Here is a 20,979-nt window from a genome sequence, read left to right as displayed (position 1 = left end):
ATCAGCGTAGGATTTCCTCTCAGCTGTGTCAGAAGTGCTTCACTGTTCTGGAGCCTAAATTTTGATGCTGGTCACTTAATGTATATATTTGTACATTCAGGGGTACGTCGGAGGTCTTGTCCCGCCATATGTTATTGTTACTATTCTTAGAGGTCTGTAGACATGTTTATATGTGGGTTGTTTGTGAGTTAGTTTCGATGTTGCCTATTCGATATATTATGAATGTTTTTGTTATAGCAGCCTTGTCGGCTCGCGTGCCCTTTCATGATATGAAACAAATGAAAGAGGCTACATGTACATGAAAAAGTTTTAAACTATTGGGGTTTTTGTATATAGTATCACATCACACACGGTTCAACTTAAGTGTAGTTGATAAATACGCATAAGAGGGTCCAAGTCGGACCCCAGTTGCGGCCTACGGGGTTGGGTCGTGACAGACCCTTCCAGAATCTTTCCTGTGGATGGGATCCACGTAACAAGGAGTTATCCTACGAGGAGAAACCTATCGCCATCATGGGTCGACAAATTAGGAGATTGCGAACCAAGGACGTGGCTCCTATCAAAGCGTATGATGAGACAAAGATAGAGAAGAAATATTCGTATGGGTTCCGTACGTCTACAAGTAATCTAAACTCCTAAATCAATGGTGTTGATGAGTAGGAGGCCTATGGATGACAACTGATATAGAAAATTCCCAAAGTCCTGGTAAGACCTCATAAGATTAATTAACATTCGAGGACGAATATTTTAAAAGGGGGAAGGGTGTTACACCCCACACTCTTGAGCTCAGAATGTGTCACGACCCAACCCTATAGGCCATGACTGGAGTCTAACCTGGACCCCCTTATGCGTATCTATCAGCTATACTCAAGTTAAACCGTGTATGAGGTGATACTATACCCAAAACCCCAATGGGTCAAAAATTTTCATATACCAGTCGCCTCTTTCACCTGTATCACGACATGAAAAGGCACGCAAGCCGACAAGGTTGTCATAACATAATAACATGTATAACATGAACTACTCACAAATAACCCATATACACATATCTACAGACCTCTAAGACTAACAATTATATCATATGGTGGGATAGGGCCCCCACCGTACCTACGAATAAATAAATATTTACATCAAATGACCAGTATCAGGATTTAGGCTCCGGAACAGTAGAGCATTTCCAACCTAGCTGAGAGGAAATCCTAAGCTGACGGATTCCGAAATGAACATTTGTACCTGCTGGCATGAAACGCATCCCCTCGGGAATAAGGGTCAGTATGATATTGGTACTGAGTATATAAAGCATAACATATCATAACTGAAAAAACAACTGAAATGGGGATGCATGAAACATATATAACAGTTAACATATTACTGTACATGCAGCTTAGGACATGCAGTCATATACCTTATCATACCTTTTACCCAGCCCTCTAATGAACTTGATATCATAATTATTTCATTATAATCATGTGTCATCATATCATCATGTATATTGTTTCATCATGTCATTATATACGACATCATATCATTGTATACGACATAATCTCATATGTCATCATAGTATATCCGGTCTACTCTAGGGCCCGGGGTCACAAATGTATCCCTATATTTTCATATGCATGCCTACATAAAGTATCTGGCCCTTTAGTGAGAGACTCAGTGAAAGAGTGGTGTACATATCGTACCGCACCCGACCCACTATGGGACTCGGTGCTATTATCATATAGTAAAATATACCAAGGAACATTCGGCCCGATCCATAATTTAAAATAGTGTCGAGGAACTTATGGCCCAATCTATATTTTAAAATAATGCCGAGGAACGTACGACCCAATCCACATTTTAGAACAATGCCGAGGAACGTACATCCCAATCCACATTTTCCATCATATCATCATATACATACCCTGCCCGAGATGCTGTGATGAACATCATCACATACGGCATCATCGTATGCTTCACTTAATCATATACGACATTTCATCATCGTATACACCAACTACCCATAGGAACCAATTCCTTATTCTTCTTTGTCGACTAGTCTATTATTTAGTTAAAAGTTAACGGAATTTGGACAGCATCTCCTCTATAACTTGCCCTATCTGAACTTTCAATTTAACCCCCAAACCTTAGCAACCAACCAACAAAATTAATCAGAAGCTCATATATAATTAAAATATGGTAACATTACGCAATACAAGCTTCCAACAACGCGCTTAAACTACGATACCAAAATAGGATTTTTAGTCGCTATTTCATAAAACCTTTAACCGTATGGCATGGAGGGTCGTGTGGATGAAACCAGAAGCTCCCAAACACCTTTTGGAACGTGTTCCATCCCTGCAATATACAATAAAAGCAAATCAAGCCCAGCACAACAACCACAACACCCTACTCGACGTTCAATTTAACTATGACGACCTTAGTTTAGTTTGTTTCTAACGTTGAGCATCCTTGTGCAATTTTTATACTTCCATCCACATATAAGATGTTTAATACACTCCATAAACTCCAAATTGAAAGCAAAACCCTTACCTTACCCGAAATTGGCTAAAATTTGCCTCGGAAGTTCTCTAGTTGCGGTTGAAATTTCGTGGCTGCTTGCTATCCATTTGGTGATGCTCCAAACCATAACTTTACATCATTAACCCCTCATAAAATTTTCAAACCCTTAAAAAAAGATGGGAGAAGATAACCAAGCCATACCTTGCTAAAACATACTAAAACTTGTCTCGGAAGTTCTCTTAATATTCTAAAAATTAGTGGACTGTTTGTAACTCTTCCTTGCTTCCCCAAAATGAAATTTTACGTTATTAAACACCGCTATATCACCATAGTATACCTTAAATAATTAATTTACAGAACAAAAGTCGGGACTTACTTTTTTTCTAGCCAAACCCATGACCGCTCTCTTTTGCTCCATAACATTTTTCTCTTAGTTCTCTCTCCCTTTCTAACTTAGAAAAGTTTAATATGATGACTTAGTCATCAAATGGAATAGATATACTTTCACTTAGGAGGTGACATGTGTCAGCCCCTAAGGGTGACATGTGTCAGCCCCTAAGGGTGACACGTGTCAAGCCCTCATTGGGCCACCTCAATCATGCAACCACCCCTAGGTTGCCATGTGGCAGCGGGGTCCACCCCCCAAAGCAGGTAGGTGGGTCACCTTCTTGTTGTAGCTGCTGCCACGTGGTACGTCCTCCTATTGCCATGTGTCATCCTTTTTTCTTCCTCGTGGGTTCGTAATCTCATCTTAACTTAAGAACCCGTGTAATCCCTGCTACGTAAGCTTAATATGTACTCAAATAGCGTAAGTATGTAAGACTTCTAAGTTAATGGCTTACGTAGGTAAGTCAAGTCCTACAACTCATTACTTGGCCTCCAACTCCTTCCGACTTCTCATGACTCTATTTCCAATCTTCCCTACTATGGGGTATCACATTCTCCCTTCCTTAGAGTTGTTTGATAGTGTCGTAGATTATCCGGCTTACATGATAACTTCTAAGAAGCTTGAGAGACACTCCAAGCTCAAGAGTATGGGGTATAATAGAATATCTCTTAAGTAGTCGTACATACTTGAGCTACTTGCGTACATACCAAGCTTGCGTAGAAGGGATTCAGGTTCTTAAGGTAAAAAGAGATTACGAACCCTTGAGGGAGAGAAGAGGATGACATGTGGAAGCAAGAAGAGAGTGCCACGTGGTAGCAGGAGGAAGTGCTACGTGGTAGCAACTAAAGCAAGGAGGTGACTCACCTGCCTGCATCGAAGGGGTGGACCCCATTGCCACATGGCAGCCTAGGGGTGGTTGCATGAGTGAGATGGCCCAATGAGGGCTTGACACATGTCACCCTTAGGGGATGACACATGTCACCTCCTAAGGGCAAGTATATCTATCCCATTTGATGACTAAGTCATCATATTAAATGTCACGACCCAACCCCGTAGGCCACGACTGGGTTATGACCTGGACCCCCATCTATATATCTATCAGCTATAGTCAAGTTAAACTATATGTGATATGATACTGTACACAAAAACCCTAATGGGTCAAAACCTTTTCATATACCTATAGCCTCTTTCACTTGTATGATATCATGAAAGGGCATGCAAGCCGACAGGGCTGTCATAACATAAAAACATTTACAACATATCGTACAGGCATAGCCAAAACAAACTCATAAACAACCCACATATATATGTCTATAGACCTCTAAGAAAAGTACGGTAACATATAGCGGGATAGGGCCCCCGCTGTACCCCTGAATAAACAAATACATATATTTGCAGGCCAGCACCAAAGGCTAGGCTCCGGAACAATGGAGCACTTCTAATATAGCTGAGTGAAACTCCTAAGCTGACAGATCCCCAACACGTGTACCTGTACCTGTGGGCATGAAATACAACCCCCCAAAGAAAAGGGGTCAGTACGATACTTGTACTGAGTATATAAAGCATAACATATCATAATGGAGACAATAGCTGAAGTAGGGATGTAGGAAACAATTATAACAATTAACAAATTATTGTACCTACATCTTATTAAATAAAGTCATATATACTATCGTCACATACTGTACCTGGCCCATTTGGGGGCTCGATGTAACAAATACATCATTCTGTCATCATAAACACATATATTATTAGCGTTGTGGAACGTACAGCACGATCCATATATATAGCAAGTACACATCGAGGAACGACAACTCGATCCACATATCGTATAATAATACCGAGGAAGGACGGCCCGATCCGTATATTGTATAACAATGTCGAGGTACGACGGCCTAATCCATATATCATGTAAGAATGCCGAGGTACGGCAGCCCGATCCATAAACAGCACAACATGCCGTGGAATATACGGCCTGATCCTTACATAGAAAGATATGCCGAGGTACGTTCGGCCCAATCTATATATATCATAATGCATATACGTGCACGTAAAACTCTATAACATATCAAACATCCCTTAGATATCACCATAAAGCATGTTCAAGAGCCTCTAGGTATAGGAGCTTACACATCCCTTATCATTCAAAAGGGGGTACAAGTTATGAGTTAGGTCCAGAATCTATAAATGGAGCTATCTCCAAATCCATGTTCTATAGTACCTATAGTCCAGTCTTTCTAGAAGTAGGAAAAGACAAGCTTTACATGTACCACTTTCTATCACATGGAAGACTTGAAAAGTAATGACTCAACTTGTTACATAAGTTCTAATAAGTAGGAAGTAAACAAGAGCCTTAACTCACACTCAGAGTTTTTAAGAGTGGAATAACTTCCAATTTCATATACATAATACTTACACCTAAGCCATGCCAAAAGATAAGAAAGGGGTAGCTTCACATACTTATCCCTTTCTAATGTGTGGAAGGCTTGAGAAGCCCTAGTTCGATTACTGTAAGAGTGCTTTCATCAAGGAGTACATAAGAACTGTGAATTACACTTGGCATTTATGAGTAGATTTACCCTCAAGTTCATATCATTCACTATTTAACTTGAAGACATGCCAAAAGAAGGAAACGTTACCTGTACACACACTACTTTTCTGCATATAGAAGACTTGAGGGATGGGAGCTTAACTACTTTAAGAGTTTTAACATTCAGAAGTGGGCATGAGTTATGAATCATGAATCATGTTCAGATCTCATGAATAGAATTACCCCAGGCTTTATACACATATCATTTGTCACTTGAATCTAAGACATGCCCAAAAGAAAAGAAGGATAGCTCTACATACCTCATATGAATTACTCTTTCCCGTATTCGCCTCGTCGTCTGCTGAACCTATTTAACATGAAAGCAATACGAGTATCAACAACCCTCGACTTTTTAGCATCTTAAGTTACACACGAGTATTCATAGAGCTCATTTCCTCGTTCTCCTTCTCTACTAGTTCCTTAGTTAGTCAAGGAGTTAACAGAAATCGGGTAGCACCTCCCCTATAACATGCCCTATCCGAAATTTCCAATCACTTCTTTAATTACTACAGCCAACCAAAAACAACAACCAGCAGCATATATATAAGTAATTCACTTCAACATTACACAATACAAACCCCCAAACAACTTGCTCAAAACTATCAAAACGTGAATTTTGAACAGCCTATTGTCTTGTATTGTCGCTTAGTTTTGAAGGGGTAATTAGGGGAAATAGGCTTTTTGGCCTCAATAAAAGTGATATACATGTGTCTTAAGGTCGAATACAATTTTGAATCACCCCTACAACAATTCTGTACAAAACGATATGCCCAAAATACCAACAACAACCCGTGTAGGATTTTCAAAACGAAATCTAGGCAGCACCTCACTTATACTTTATCATCCTTTTTCGAGTGGATAAAAGCAAAAATGGGTTTGAGAGTCTACATAAAAGTTATAGACCTATGAAATAGCTTTCCAAAACATCTTGAATCACTTGAAACGAAGCTTTACACAAGGAGTTATACTAGTATTACTAATAATAGTCCCATTCCAAAAATGGGTTTGTTGACAAAAATGAGAACCTCCCCGAAATCCCAACTATAAATTTTTATGTTGTTAAAAACCGCTATATCACCTTAGGATACCTTAAATAATTAATTTATGGATCGAAAATGGAGGACTTACCTTGTTGTGTTCATGCCGTAGCTCTCTCACTATTCTCCTAAGTTTTTTTCTTCACTTTTGTTAAGTTAAAACATGCTGAAAATGAATTCCTTAGTCATCAACTAGGAATATATACACCACTTTTGGAGGTGACACATGGCAGCCCCCTAGGGCGCCACCTCACATCATGCGGCCAATCATACGCTGCCACATGACAGCGTGGGGTCCACCCCAAGTAGGTAGGTCACCTACTTTTGTCACGATCCAAATCCGTAGGCCACGACTAGGGTACGACCTGGACCCCCCCGTATATCTAACTATTAGCTATGGTCAAATTGAACTGTAAATAAAACAATATCATGTAACAGAGCCCCATTGGGCAATAACATTTTCATAAACCTGTAGCCCTTTTTGTTTGTATCGTAACATGAAAGGGCATGCAAGCCGACAAGACTGTCATAACATAATAACATATACCATACATCATGTAGACCCAACTGAATCAAACTGATATACATAGCCCACATATACATGTTTGCAGACTTCTAACAATATCAATGACAACATATGGCGGGACAGGACCTCCTCCATACCCCTGAATAACAAAAAAATACTATACATCAACGGCCAATGCCAAAAACTAGGTTCCAATACAATGGAGCCTCTTCCAGCTGAGCTGAGCGAGATCCTTAGATGACGGACTCCCAAAACCTATACCTGTACCTGCGGACATGAAATGCAGCCCCCCCAAGAAAAGGGGGGTCAGTAAGACATATGTACTAAGTATGTAAAACATAACATAATACGACTAGAGGCATATCTGAAATAGAGAAGTAGGGGATAAAATATCAAATCAAAAACCTGTACCTGGAAAAGTAAAATCATGCATGCTCAAATTTTCAATATAGCTGGCCCTATCAGAGATCCGGTGAATCATATCTGTAGTACCATCACCTCCTTATTACAACACATCATCATATATATACATACGTACCCGGTCCTCTAGTGAGGGCGCAATGAACAATGTAGTAGAATTGTGCACAATTACTATTCTCAGCCTGGGCATGATGAAAAAAGTGTTACAGTATACACGAGTAGAGTAGTGAGAAATAAAACATAGTTTAAATAATTATCGGAGACTCAATGAAGTCATTAGTTGAATTATCCCTGGAGATCCTGATAGAAAATATCTGACGTATACCCTCTAAATGTCAATAAGGACTAGGTAAAAGGGAGTTTTGGAAATCTTAGACATATACCAGTATGAAATATCTTATAGCAGTTCGAGCGTTGGTTATCTCAAAGCCTTTCATTTTTTACAAAAAAGAGCTTAGTCGAATCAATCTTTATACAGTCATATAGAAGACTCGAGGAGTGGGAGTTTAACTACTTTAAAAGTCTTAACATCTAGAAGTGATTCAGAGTCCTGAAGTCATATTCAGAACCTAAGAGTGAAGTTGCCCCGAAGCTTTCATCATCCATAGCCTACATCTAAGACATACCAAAAGGAAGAGAAAAGATAGGGTTTACATACCTATGTCAAAAACATGCCAAGAGAGAGCTTCACATACCTCTTATGAGTTACTCTTTATCCCATTCATCTCGTCGTCCTTTAAACCTAAGTAACATAAAATCAATACGAGTATTAACAACCCTTGGCTTTCTAGAACCTTAGGATACACATAAGTATTCATAGAACTCCACCCTTTGCTTGCTTTCTCGACTAGTTTCTTAACTAGTTAAAGAGTTTACGAAAATCGGGCAGCACCTCTCCTATAATATGCCCTATCCGAATTTCCAATTCCAATCCTAATACCTATAGCCAACCAACAACAAAATGCAACATATGTTTAAGAAGTTCACATCAACAATATACAACATAAACTCCAAACGACTCGTTCATAGCTACGATACCAAAATAGGGTGTCTAGCCTTTATTTTTTAGAACCTTTACTTATAAAAAACGAGGTGTCATGTGGATTCAACCAAAAGCACCCCTACCCCTTTTAGAACACATTTATTCCCTACAACAACACACCACACCCCTGCAGCAGCACCTCACACAAACAACACTTTATTTCGACGATAATTCAACTATAACGACTACAATTTGGATTGTCTCCAATGCCAAGCATTCCTATCCCATTTTCACGTTTCAAGACACAAAAAAGGCCTATAATACACTCCATAAAAATACCATAAAGTCCAAATTTAAAGGAGAAACCTTACCTTACCCGAATTTGGCCAAAACTGCCAAATTGCAACTCGGAACTTCTCCAACAGTGCTGAATTTGAGCGGGCTGTTGGTGTTACTTCTCGCTGCCCCAAAGTGAGATTTTATGTTATAAAACACCATTATATATCCGTGGGACACCTCAAGTAATTAATTCATGAAATGAAACTCGGAGGCTTACCATGGCAGCCCCTAAACCATAGCTCCTCTTCTTGCCCTCCAATATTTTTCTCCTCTTCTATCTTGCTTTTCTAGGCGTAAAGCTGAAGGAATAACTCTGTATATATCGTAAGATACATATATACATATCCATGTGGTTGAGGAACACCGTAGATAATTAATTCACGGAGGAAAATTGAAGAACTTACCTTTAATTTCTCAAAACCATGGCTGCCTTTCTTTTTGCTCTTTCACGTTTTTCCTTTTCTTTGGCTGCTGAAGTTTTGGCTAAGAACCGAAGTTCTTAGTCACAATACAGACATATGTAGGGTAGTTTAGGAGCTGACACGTGTCATCCTCTAAGGGGGACATGTGTCCAATCCTTATTGGACCACCGTAACTATGCAACCACTTAGGGGCTGTATTATACCCCACACTTTTAAACTCGGAATGTCTTACAAGTTCCTTAGACATTATCATGTGAGACGGATACGCTACAACACTATCAAATGACTCTAAGGAAAGACGAATGTGATACCCCGTGAGAGGGAAGGTTAGAAATAGAATCGTAGGAATCCAGAATGAGTTGGAGGCCAAGAAATGAGTCGTAGGACTCGATTTACCTACATAAGCTACTAATTTAGAAGTCTTATACACTTGATCTACTTAAGGTCATACAAGGCTTACGTAGCAGGGATTACATGGGTTCTTAAAATAAGATGCGATGATGAACCCATGAGGGAGGAAAAAAAGTGACACGTGGTAGCCTAGGAAGGTGACACGTGGAAGCACCTCAAGTAGGCAGGTGACCCACCTTCTTGGGGTCAAGTAGGTGATCGACCTACTTGGAGGAGGTGGACCTCACTGCCACGTGGCAGCACCCTATTGGCAGCATGGTGGAGATGGCCCAATAAGGGCTTGACACGTGTCACCCTTAGGGGATGACACGTGTCACCTCATATATATATGTACTATGTGACTCTTCACTTGTTCTTTATCCAAAATCAGCCAAGAACATAGAGAGAAAACGTGAGAGGAAGAGGCAGCCATGGTTTGAAAAGTTTGAGGTAAGTTTTCCAATTTTTCTTCGTGAATTAATTATCTACGGTGTTCCTCAACCACATGGATATGTATATATGTATCTTACGACATCTATGGAACCATCTCTTCATCTTTACGTCTAGAAAAGTGAAAGAAAGAAGAGGAAAAACGTTGGAGGCAAGAAGAGAGGGGCTACAGGTTAGGCCCATTGGAGGTAAGCCTCCGAGTTTCGTTCCATGAATTAATTAATTATGGTATCTTGCGGTTATCTAATGATGTTTAATAATAAGAAATTCCAATTTGGGGCAGTGAGGAAGTCATACAAATAGTCCACATAATGTCAGCGCGTCTAGAGAAGTTCCGAGGCGCGTCTTGGCAGATTGTGGCCTATTTTGGGTAAGGTAAGGTTTCTCCTTTTCATTTTGACTTTCTGGTGTTTTTATGGAGGTGTTATATGCCTTTTTTGTGGCTGGAAATGTAAAAATGGTATAGGAATACTTGACGTTGGAGACAATCTAAATTGTAGTCGCTATAGTTAAATTGTCATCAAAGTGAAGTGTTGGGCTTGTGGTGTGCTGTTGCAGATGTGTGGGGGATGTTGCAGGGCCTAAATGTATTCAAAAAGGTATGTGGGTATTGCTGGTTTCATCCACACGACCCCTTGTTTCATATAATTAATGGGGTTACAAAATAAAGGCTAGACACCCTATTTTGATATCGTAATTTTGAGTGAGTCGTTTGGAGGTTATGTTGTATATTGTTGGTGCAAATTGCCTAAACGTATGTTGCAGGTTGTTGTTGTTGGTTGTGTGTAGGTATTAGGAGTGGAATTGGAAATTTGGATAGGGCACATTATAGGGGAGGTGCTGCCCAATTTTCATTAACGTCTTACTTAATTAAAGAACTAGTCGAAGAGACGAACAAGGAAATAGATTCCATGACTACTAAGGTGCAACCTAAGATGCTGGAAAGATAAGAGTGGTTTATATTCGTATTACTTTCAGGTTGAAATAGGTTCAGAGGACGACGAGGCGAACGGGTTAAAGAATAACTTACAAGAGGTATGTAAGGCTTTCTCTTGGCATGTTTTGGTATAAGTTCGTAAGGCTATCTTTCTTTCCTTTTGGCAATCTTAGGTCTTAAGTGAATTGTATGTGGAATGTGTGGATAATTCCACTCCCAAAACTCCAAGTACGCCTCATAACCCCTATCCCCTGCTTAGTATTGGAATTTCTGTAAGGATTGAGTATTGTCTAGTAAGGCTTCTACGTGTTAAACAGTAGTGTGCGGAAAGCTATCTCTCATTCCCTTGATATGTGTTTTGTACGAAAATGAAATTATGATGCCATAGTGGTTCACCGAGCCCCATGATGGGCCGGATACAAAATATGTATATGAAGATCACCTGAAGGAAAGTACAGACTATATAGAGCTTATTCTCTTTCTTCTTTTGGGCATGTCTTTGTCTTAGTTGTAAGTTGAATATGATCTGAGCTTTGGGGTAACTCCATTCTTAAACATCTCTTATTTACTTCTGAATATTGAACTCCTATAGTAGTTGAACTATTTCCCTGGAAACTTTTATACGTTAAAGAGGTAACAAATGTACAGGCTCTACGTCCTAAAGACTATAAGGTAACAAGTGTTTCTGATTCCATAAATGATTTGGCCCTACGTTAATACATGTCTAGGGTCCCCGAAATTACAATCGAGACAGCCCATAATGGCATTTAGAGGACACTCAAGATGACTACACCATTACTCGGGTCCTCAAATAAAAGCTTAACTTTCTAGAGTAGAGAAGCAGGGGCTAAAATATCAAAATTGGAAACCTGTACCTGTACTCTGTGAATCATAAAAGCATGCATGCTCAATTTATACAATATAGACAGCCCTTTTAGGGATCTGGGGCATCACATCTGTAGGACCATCATAGGCCCGGCGCCATCACCACCTTATTACAACACATTATTATATATATATATACATATATACCCGGCCCTCTAGTGAGGGGCTTGGTGGACAATACAGTGAGTTGTGTATGATAATGTACTCGGCCTAGGACTCGGTTAAAGAAGGGTTACAGTATACACGAGTAGAGTAGTGAGTAACTATAGGCAATTTAAATCATTATAAGAGACTCGACAAAATAAGAAAGTTAAGCTTTGTTTAAGGACCTGAGCAACGGTGTAGTCATCTCGAGTATCCTCTAAATGCCATTATGGGTTGCCTCAAAAGTAATCTCGGGGACCCTAGACATGTATTAACATAAGGCCAAATCATTTATGGAATCAAAACACTTAGTATCGTATAGTCTTCAAGACTTGGAGCCTGTATATTTGGTACATCTTTAATATATATAAGTTTCCAAGGAATAGTTCAACTACTACCAGAGTTCGATATTCAAAAGTAAATAAGAGATATTTAAGAATGGAGTTAATCCGGAGCTCATATCATATTCAGCTTATAGCCAAGACAAAGAAATGCCTAAAAGAAGAAAGAGAATAAGCTCTATATAGTCTGTACTTTCCTTCAGGTGATCTTCATATACATATTTCATACCCGAACCATCATGGGCTCGGTGAACCATTATGGCATCATAATCTCATTTTCGTACCAAATATGTATCAAGGAAAATGAGAGATAGCTTTCCACCCACTACTATTTAATGCGTAGAAGCCTTACTAGGCAATACTCAATCCTTACAGAAATTCCAATACTAAGTAGTGGATAGGGGTTATGAGGCGTAGTTGGAGTTCTGGGAATGGAATTATCCCCACATTCCACCCACAATTCACTTAAGGCTAAACCTTGCCAAAAGAAAAGAAAGATAGCTGTACGAACTTATACCAAAACATGCCAAGAGAAAGCTTTACATACCTTGTATGAGTTACTCCTTTATCCTGCTCGCCTCGTTTCCCTTTGAACCTATTCAACATAGAAGTAATATGAATATCAACCACTTTTAACTTTCTAGCATCTTAAGTTTCACCTTAGCATTTATGGAACCTATTTTCTTGTTCCTCCCCTTAACTAGTTCTTTAATTAGTTAAGGCGTTAACGAAAATTGGGCAGAAGCTCCCCTATAATGTGCCCTATTCAAATTTCCAATTAGATCCCTAAAAACTACAGACAACCAACAACAACCTGCGGCATATGTTTAAGCAATTCACACCAACAATACACAATATAAACTCTAAACGACTTGCTCAAAAATATGATATCCAAGTTAAGGTGTCTAGCCTTTATTTTGTAACACCTTTAATTATACAAAATGAGGGGTCATGTGGTTACCACCAGCAGCACCTTAACCCTGTTTAGAACATATTTAGTCCCTGAAACAACACACCACACCCCTGCAGCAACAACTCACAAGAACAATACTTTACTTCGGCGACAATTCAACTATATTAACTACAATTTGGGTTATCTCCAATGCCATGCATTCCTATACCATTTTCATGTTTCCAGCCACACACAAGGTGTATAATACACTCCATAACAACACCGTAAAGTTCAATTTGAAAGGATAAACCTTACCTTACCCGAATTTGTCTAAAATTGTCAAATCGCAACTCGGAACTTCTTCAAATGCGCTAAAATTGAGCGGGCTGTTCGTGTTACTTCTCCGCTGCCCCAAATTGGAATTTTATACCATTAAAAACTATTATGTATCTGTGGTATACCCTGAATAATTAATTCACAAAACGAAATCGGGCCTTACCTCTTTCTTGGAGCAAACCCGTAGCTCCCTCCCTTGCCCTTCTACGTTTTTCTCTTCTCCTTTCTTCCAAGTTTCCAATTGTAAAGCTGAAGTTTTGGTTCTGTAAACCTCGTAAAATACATATATACATATCCACATGCTTAGGGAACACCGTAGATAGTTAATTCACGGAGAAAAAGCGAAGAACTCACCCTTAATTCTTCCAAACCATAGCTGCCGTAGGTACTCTCTTTCTCTCACGTTTTCTCTCTATGTTTTGGATGATTTTTGGATACATAATGACTTAAGAGTCATTAAAATACATATTTATGGTTCCTTAGGAAGTGACACATGTCAGCCCCTAAGGGTGACACCTGTCAGGCCCTTATTGGGCCACGGATCCACACCTAGCCTCCCAGGCTGCCACATGCCCTTGGTGGGCCCCACCCCCAATAGGTGGGTAACCTACTTGACCCCAATCATGTGGGTCACCTGCTGCCACATGGAACTTCCCTAGGCTTCCACGTGGCACCTCCTTTTGCTTCCACGTGTCATCTTCTCCTCTCCCCCGTAGATTCGTAATCTCGTCTTGTCTTAAGAGTCTATGTAATCCATTCTACGCAAGCTTGGTACGTACTCCAATAGCTTAAGTATGTAGGACTTCCAAGTTAGTAGCTTACGTAGGTAAATCGAGTCCAACGACTCATTATTTAGCCTCCAATTCCTTTCGGATTCATATGACTCCATTTCCAACCTTCTGTACTATGGGGTATCACATTATCCCTTCCTTAGAGTCGTTTGATAGTGTCGTAGCGTATCCGAATCACATGATAATGTCTAAGGAACTTATGAGACATTCCGAGTTTAAAAGTGTGGGGTGTAACATCCTTCCTCCCTTTAGAACATTCGTCCCCGAATGTTAGACAAAACTTCTCTTAGCACCTTATACAAATCGTAGGGTGATTCTTTATTGTTTCCATAACACCCACTTCTATCCAAGTATTTAATATATGAATTTCAGGAGTTGGGGTTACCTGCTAACGTCGAAAATAGGTGCGAATACCTGTGTTTCATGTTCTCTTCAGTTTCCCCGGTAATTCTCTTTCTGGTTTTGGTTTTTCCACCGTATCTTGACGAAAGGCATGTCTTTAGTCCACAATATTCCAGTTTGTCGGTCTAAGATGGCGATAGGTTTTTTCCTCACAAGATTCCATCTCCTGGACATCATCTATAGAATATATCCTGGGTGACTCGTCAGTACCCTTGCGAAGTATTTCTATCTGATGGACTGGGCGCATAGTTTCCAAATAAGGTGGTAAGCTCAACTTACCATCCATGTTGCCCACCTTATGAGCAACTTGATACAATCTAATATATTTTGGGTTAAGTTCTCTTTTCTGGGTGACTCCGTTATGAACATCCAATCATCCATTTGAACTCTGAATGTGAATGTCGGTTATCTGTATATCATTTCTGCCGACTCTGGGTTGTTAGTCAATAGTTTGCTTAATCCTATTTGGCCTACTAGCTTAGTCTTTTCCCCAATAAGGGGACTTATACACTCTTCCTTACAACATCTTGTAGGGGGTCATCTGGATACTGGAATGGTAGCCCTTCTCGTAGGCAAACTCAATAAGTGGTGGACGATCGTCTCAGTTACCCTCTTTTTTTCCAATCCTTAGGGTTGGCTACCGAATAATGCTGCAGTCCCCTCATATAATGTCTCTCATAGTCGTTCTGTGCTTTGTCTAACATGATCTAGTATAATTCTGAAGGAATTTTGGCATAGAAGCTCGCCACCCTATAGTAACCAGCTAGTTCTGCTAGTTTTCTCCCTTATACTACACTCGATGTTGGGGTAGATCTTTGGTCCAATCGTGGCCATTTCTTACTTCACCCGTAGTACTAATTCCATCTCGGTAGTTTGGCTTAACCTATCTTCGCATCTCTCGGTAGTTAATTGCAACTTGGGCTCCTTCGCCTGGGATAATAGCTACGGGGATTCCGTAAGGTCCTACTACACTTTTACCCTATAATTCTACACCTTCTCGGCTTAGTAGGTAGCCTTTTATCAAAGGAGCAGGGGCTAATATCATTAATCCACAAGTAACATTCCCTCCAGAGTCATCTGGCGCTGGAGTGTGAAGTGAGTCTTGTAGTCCTGGTCATATTGTGGAATTTTCGACCTTGGGTATTATTTTCTGTCATCCATAAAATACATCAGCTGGTACCCTTACCTTTTGGGTTTTGCTTTTTCGCCTTCAGAGTTGGCTGCCAAGTGGTATCGAAATTCCCTTGCCTACTGGCCCATATAGTCATTCTGTGGTTTTCCTCTCATTAACTGGTACTATGTTGAAGAGTTGTGGCATTCGAGTGCGTCGTCTGTTAGCAGTAAGCTAATCCTTCTTGTCTTTCTTAAAGCCTTTTTACAATACGCTCAACGTAACGTATAGTACTTCAGGAACATAACCTCATGTCGTTTCTCCGCCGTTAGTTCTGATTCTTCCATCTCACGTGATCATACTAGCACTAACGCATTAAGTTCCATCAGAATTTCGAAGTTAAGCGTGCTGGGGTGAGAGTAATACTGGAATGGGTGACCTTTCTAGGAAGTCTTTGTGTCGCGTTTTATTGTAATCCTTGTCATAATGTGCGGGGCACTCAACTTAACTCCAGATTTACCTCAGCATTGTCTCGCGAGTCTTTATGTTTTGCCGTGTCCTTTCCTCTATTATCTTGCAACCAGTATCGGCGTAGACCTCTAGTTCCACTATGACCATGTCCCCCCCTTTTTTTTGGTCATTTTGATTTAACTTCTCCTATTGTTGCCCCCCTTTCTGTATGCACCCATTCATTAGGGTGGGCTACTGAGTAGCGCTAAAGTGCGTTCATATAGTGACCTTTGGAGCCACTTTGAGTTTTGTCTATTATTAGCTGTCATAGCTTTAATGGAATTTCACATATAAGCTTCCCTATCCTCTATTCACTTTGTGTCCTTCTCATTTTCTACCACAGGAGGCTTTCTATTCCTTTTTCTTTGGTTATTTATCTATCGCAACATCATTTGCGACTAACTCTATAACCAACATTTTGGCTTTTGGTCTAGCATGCTGTCATTATCCTTCGTAATGTCTCTTAAGTTGGTCGATATCCTTTCATGGTTACACTCTTTTGTTTTTATACGCAACCGCCTTCTAGTGTTATGTTGTTCAGGGTCTCGTCACAAACTTCTTAACGCTGCCTTATGTAGCATTCTGGCTTCCATCCAATTATTGGTAGCTTTCGGATCTTTCTAACTTGGTTCAGCAAGATATCTTATTGAAGTTTAGACGTCTATCTCAAATATATTGCCATATCAATTGCCTCCTCCTACTTTTGCCATTTTCTCATTAACTTCCCCCCTTTAAAGGGTACTCGTACTTTCATCTGCTTGCACCTTGCTCTATGTCTCTTTGTCCAGTCTAAATTTTACCCAATCTCTTCCTCTAATCTACTTGGTACTGCATCATGTCTCCGTTTATCTGTATATTTTATAATTGGACTATCCGCGTACGGAGCCTTGGCTAAATTACAAAGCGACGAGAACCTTTCCATATTTAATGTGACGTGTTGTCTACTAATCGGTACTTGAATAATGTGACCCAACAAACAACTCATCCAAGGCCACCTTTTACTTTTCCTTTTCCCAAAATTACTTCGCACTTGTAGTCGTTCCAAATCCAATTAGGCAGTGCTAGTATTCTGATGATAACTATTTAAGGTTTTCTTGAAGTAGTAGCTTTATCCTAACCTATATCCTTTGCTTCTTGGGGTGAATAGAAGTTGCGCCATATATTCCTTAGGCTTGCCGTCTTTGTCTCTTAAGAGTTCTATTATTTTTGGGGCAACGTTGTGTACACGCGTCATTCTTTTGTATCTTAAGATCCATACCCTTACTGCGTACTCAACGCAGGCTTTTAACTTAATTAGCATCTACCAAAGGCACCTTATTAGCGGTCTCACTTTATCCCTGTATACTTGTATCCCACTGTTCGATTCATACTTGCATATCCCCCTTTTTGCTCGTATTCGTATTCAGTTCCTGACATCTCTGTGAGGTGCTTCTGTTAGAAATTCTTTCCCCAATTAGTCGGTGGAAAATTATAAAATGTTATCGTAAACCATTTTTCAACCATTGTTGGAAGAAACCAAAACCTCTTAAACATCATAGTACTTCCCTTTTAATACTTGCCCGACTTGGTCTCCTTCCAAGTTTATCCTCAAGTTATGAGGAACTCGTCTAATTTACCATAGAAGTTGAGGGCTTGGGACTTGCAAAAAGAGTAAAGCTCAATTACTGGACATCTCACCCTTCAACCCGAGCTTTTTTTTCCTACAACACAATTACGATTGGAGATATCATGATCTGAACTTTACTGCTCAGATAGGCTTTTGTTTCTCTGAAATAAAACTCTCCCAGTAGGAATGGTGCCCCTTGTCGATGACATGAAGAGTACCTCATATAGATTTAATTAAACACAATAGGGGTACTTGGTATCCACTTCTAGGAAATTTTATAAAGCTATGTTTCATTCCTTTTTCTTGTCCTGGGAAAATTTTGGCAGAGTTTCCTCTTTACTTCTTACTTATCCCAAACCTGCACGCAGAAAATACCAACAATGCCTCACAGGGCCAACACATATATATATATTCATATTATATCACAGCCACACAGGACTTTCAATATCATCTCATATCGTAGCCATACAGGGCTTTTAACGTTGACAATAGTATGAAGGTGATGGACTTACCTCGTATGTCCAACTTCAAACTGCATCTGTTGCACTTTCTGTCTGCTTTCCTTTCAGGTTTCAACTTTACATTTCAATAGTACTTCAATACCTTCCCTGACGGATATCTTCTGTGGCTTTACTTTACTTACCTGCATGCTTCGTAACTTTCCATGTCGTCAATTACTCCCTTCTGTTGGTGTCTTCCTTCAGTTAAAATCCAAGGTTAGTATAAGGAATTTTCCTATGACTCGAATCTAAAGCACGATCTCAGATGTGAAAGAAAGGTAACATCCTAAATGTCCTGTAGCTTCCTGTTTATGGATGTGGCACACAACACATCGATAATAGAGACTCTACTAGACACAGTCTGCAGACAATCCAAGGATGAACTGCTCTGATACCACTTATGTCACGACCCAACCCCGTAGGTCGCGACTGAGGTCCGACCTGGACCCCCCATATACATATCTATCAGCTGTGGTCACATTGAACTGTAAATAAAACAATATCATGTAATAGAGATGTCACGACCCATCCCCGTAGGCCGTGATGGGTATTCGAACTGGACACCCACGTATACCCCAGCTTATGATGCATAACCTGTCTCCTGCTTACACTCAACAGATATTCAAGGGAAAGAAACATATAGGCCGACAAGGCTGTAGTAACATATAAGGACATTCTTAATACAAATATATGCAAGCCAACAAGGCCTCCACGACATCAGGATGCCCCGAATTATAAGTCATATTAGTACAGCCGTACATACCCGTACATACAGCTCATATACCACTCATACACAGCTCATATACAACCCATACACAACTCATATACAGCTCATATACAGTTTAGATATAGTTCATAAACAACATATATACAGCTTATATACACATACGCTCTACACACATACAACCCTCATCTGTATCCACAGACCTCTAAGAGTCAAAAGAACAGTAACATAAGGCGGTACAGGGCCCCCGCCGTACCCGTGAACAAAACTTATATACATGCATCAAGTTTTAGTACCCAAAATCAGGCTCCAGCACAATGGAGCATTCTTGGACCGCTGAGTGGGACTCCTATGCTGGCGGATCCCCAACCTGTGTACCTGCACCTACGGGCATGAAACACAGACCCCTCCCGAGGAAAGGAGGGTCAGTACGACATATGTACTGAGTATATAAAACATAACATAATACAACTAGAGGTATATCTAAAATAGAGAAGTAGGGGAACAAATTATCAAACCAGAAACATGTACCTGCACTCTGTGAATCACAAAAGCATGCATGCTTAACTTATACAATATAGCCGGCTCTCTCAAGGGCCCGGTGAATCATATCTGTAGGACCATCACAGGCCCGGCGCCATCACCCCTTATTACAACATATCATCATATATATATATACATACGTACCCGGCCCTCTAGTAAAGGGCTCGGTGGATAATGCAGTGAGTTGTGCACGATAACGTACCCGCACCGGGACTCGGTGAAAGAAGTGTTACAGTATACAGGATTAGAGTAGTGACTAACTATATGCAATTCAAATCATTATCAGAGACTCGACAGAATAAGAAAGTTAAGCTTTTATTTGAGGACCCGAGTAACGGTGTAGTCATCTCGAGTGTCCTCTAAATGCCATTATGGGCTATCTTGATTGTAATTTCGGGGACCCTAAACATGTATTAACGTAGGGACAAATCATTTATGGAATCAGAAATACTTATTACCTTATAGTCTTTAGGACGTATAGTCTATACATTTGTTACCTCATTAACGTATAAAAGTTCCCAGAAAAATAGTTCAACTACTATAGGAGTTCAATATTCAGAAGTAATTAAGAGATGTTTAAGAATGGAGTTACTCCGGAGCTCATACCATATTCGACTTACAACTAAAATAAGGACATGCCTAAAAGAATAATGAGAATAAGCTCTATATAGTCTATACTTTCCTTCAGGTGATCTTCATATACATATGTCGTACCCGGCCCACCATGGGCTCGGTGAACCATTATGACATCATAATCTCATTTTCGTACCAAATATGTATCAAGGGAAATGAGAGGTAGCTTTCCACACACTACTGTTTAACACGTAGAAGCCTTACCAGGCAATACTCAATCCTTACAGAAGTTCCAATACTAAGCAATGGGTAGGGGTTATGAGGCGTACTTGGAATTCTGGGAATGGAATTATCCCCACACTCCATATACAATTCACTTAAGGCTAAACATTTCCAAAAGGAAAGAAAGATAGTTGTACGTACTTATACCAAAACATGCCAAGAGAAAGCTTTACATACCTCTTATTGTCTTCCCTTAATCGCGTTCACGTTGTTGTCCTCGAGACCTATTTAACATGGAAGTAACGCAAGTATTAACAACCTTAGACTTCTCAGCAAGTTAGAATACTCACGAGTATTCATAGCATTCACCCTTTCGCTCGCCTTCTCAACTAGTTTCCTAACTAGTTAAGGCG

This window comes from Solanum dulcamara, chromosome 4 (genome assembly GCF_947179165.1).
Source record: "Solanum dulcamara chromosome 4, daSolDulc1.2, whole genome shotgun sequence".
Lineage (NCBI taxonomy): Eukaryota > Viridiplantae > Streptophyta > Magnoliopsida > Solanales > Solanaceae > Solanum > Solanum dulcamara.
Note: the sequence above shows the minus strand (reverse complement) of the source record.